Source organism: Vombatus ursinus, unplaced genomic scaffold, assembly GCF_900497805.2.
Source record: "Vombatus ursinus unplaced genomic scaffold, bare-nosed wombat genome assembly UNPS02014863.1, whole genome shotgun sequence".
NCBI lineage: Eukaryota > Metazoa > Chordata > Mammalia > Diprotodontia > Vombatidae > Vombatus > Vombatus ursinus.
Genome location: NW_020954641.1, coordinates 7657274 through 7660353, shown reverse-complemented (window position 1 = coordinate 7660353; position 3080 = coordinate 7657274).

Here is a 3080-nt window from a genome sequence, read left to right as displayed (position 1 = left end):
TTTAGAGGCAGAAGACAGGGATAGAAAATAACTATAACTGGGCTTTTCATTTTTTGCCTGACTTCCTGACCCTTTGACCCTCTGACTTTCTTCCAGTAATGCATTTCCAGTGGAAACCCTAACTGTTTTCGAGTCTAGAATCTAACCCCAATAGAACTGAAACTCTTTTCCTTTCCTTAATCTTCACATGGACAAGAAAACATCCACCTGTAAATTCTAACGATGACCTCGAACCTAACTATAGAGGTCTGTAGCTTTTATTGGTTTCATGCTCCAAATATTTCTCTTCCTTATAACCATGGTCACTTCATTACTTCAAAAGACAACCTGATGAGGTAAATAAAGCAGGTATTATTATTCCTATCTTATTGATAAAGAAAGGCAGATAGAGAGAAATTGAGCATTTTACCTAAGATGTTAAGCAATGCTTTGCCCTATCTATAACTAATATAAGCACTGCTCCAAATCTGAATTCTGATTCCTAGCCCTAAGCATAATTTTAAGGGAAAAGAGGTCTACTTTTGATCCTAATCTTAAATCTCAGATTAGAAAAGAGTTGAATTGAAATCCTAACCTTTCTTTCAACCCACTAATAAACTGAATTTAATCCTAAATCCTTATTCAAATCATAACACAGACCTACCCTAACTATCACCCTTACTTTAAAACACAGTTTTGACCAAGTCATTCACCTGGTCAAGAAGCTCTAATGGCTCCCTATTGCTTCGAGAATAAATTACAAGTTCTTCTGCTTGTCATATAGAGTCATGCACAATGTAGCTCCAACCTTCCTTTCCCAATTTATTTCACATTATTCCTTCTCTTTATTTCAGCCAAATTTGAGTATTTACTATTCTTCAGATATGTCTTTTTATCACCATTGTGTAGTGTAGTACCTAAGTCTTCCCAGTTTCTCTTAATTATAATTGTTGATTATTTCTCATTTATCCTCTATATAGCTTGTTTGTACATTTTTTTTTTGCCTGTTATCTCCTCCATTAGATTGTGAGCTCCTTGGGAGCAGGGACTATTTTTTACCTTTCTTTTTATTTTCAGCATTTAGCTGGTATATAGTTGGTGCTTAATAAATGTTTATTGACTGACACCTGGTGGACACTTAATAGGCCAGCTAGGTAGTGGGGTGGATAGAATGCCAGGCCCTGCCTCAGGAAGACCTGAGTTCAGTTTGATCTCAGACACTCACTAGCTGTGTGACTCTGGGCAAGTCACTTACCCTTGTTTGCCTCAGTTTCCTCATTTGTAAAATGAACTAGAGAAATGGTAAACCACTCCAGTATCTTTGCCAAGAAAATCCCTAAAGAGGTCATGAAGAGTTGGACATGACTGAAAAATGATTGAACAACAGCAAAAGACACTTAATACATACTTACTGAATGATGGTTGAATCAATCTCTAAATGTAATCTACCATAATGACTCCCTAACCCTAAAGTGTTTCCTAATTCTGCCTGCAGTCTAGGCCATAGGAACCCTTCCCCTCCCCACACCCTTTCATTGGTCTAAAGAGTAGGATAGTAGTAGGAGAGAAGGCAAGAAAAAACACCACTTCAGCTTATTTTATTTTGCTAAACTCCTGTTTCAAAAGTAAATTTTGCAACATAGGTATTTGTACACTAAAAAAAAATCCTCTAGAGTGCAATGCTAAAGCAGCTTGATTACAGAATCCCATTTGCTGGATATGCAGATTCAATGTGGTGATTGGGAATGTGGTTGCATGGTGCTGAGATCATCCTGACTTAACCTCTGTGAAATTTTGGATTTTGTTGTTTCTGTCTGACCTCCAAACTTCCTTTCCCTCAAAGTCCCAATAGCTGGGACATAGCTCTGTGGTCCTGCCCTAGGAAATAAGAGCCTATTCCCTTTTCCCTTCTGCCTTTTCAGATCTTCTGTGATGTAGAGCCAGACTCCCAGCCAATAAAAACAGGCATGAGGTAGCAGAGGATGAACTAGGTGCTCTCTTTTCCCTAAGAGACTGCACTCTGATTGGTTGGCATCAACATATGCTCATAATTAGGTTAGACAACCACAGCAAATGCTGAGGAAGCACCAGGCAGAATTCTGAGAGGAAGCTCAGTAGGGTTAAGCAGAGTTGCCCTGTTCTCATCCAGCAGACCAGACAGATTCCCATGACCCCACCAGGGGTGGGGGACCAGCGGCCTCGAGGCCACATGTGGCCCTCTAGATCCTCAAGTGCGGCCCTTTGACTGAATCCAAACTTCACAGAATTTGTAAAGTGGCCTCGAGCCCTCAGGTTTCCCCTCCCCGGCCTCAAGCCATTGAGTGGAGATTCTGGGTGCTGATCCCAGAGAGGTGAAGGAAAACACAGTAAAGAACCTCTGTAGCTAGCAGAACTGAGCCTTCCTTCTAACCACACATCACCTAAAGTGTCAGATTTAGAACTGGAAAGGACTTGAACTTTCTGTCCAACACTCCCATTTTACAGATACAGAAACTGAATTTACATATACATATGTAACAAGACACTTATATAAGCTTTCTGAAGTAGTTTAAAGGGAAAAACCAAAGTATGTCAGAATCAACTTTGTCGTTGAGTCCTTTCAGTCATGTATAACTCTCTGTGACCCCATTTGGGGTTTTCTTGGTAAAGTTACTGGAGTGATTTTTCCATTTCCTTCTCCAGCTCATTTTACAGATGAGGACACTGAGGCAAACAGAATAATGTGACTTGCCCAAGGTCACACAGCTAGTAAATATCTGATGCTGGATTCAAACTCCAGGGCCAGTGCACTTTTCAACATGTCACCTAACTGTCCTAAGAACCACTTAGCAAATCTATAGTCATATGAAAAAATGCTGTAAGTCACTACTGATTAGAGAAATGCGAATTAAAACAACTCTGAGATACCACCTCACACCTATCAGGTTGGATAATATGAGAAAAAAAGGAAAACAATGGATGTTAGAGGGGATTTAGGAGAACTGGGACACTAATGCATTGTTGATGGAGTTGTGAACTGATCCAACCATTTTGGAGAGTCATTTGGAACTATGCCCAAAGGGCTATAAAACCATGCATATCCTTTGATCCAGCAATACCAC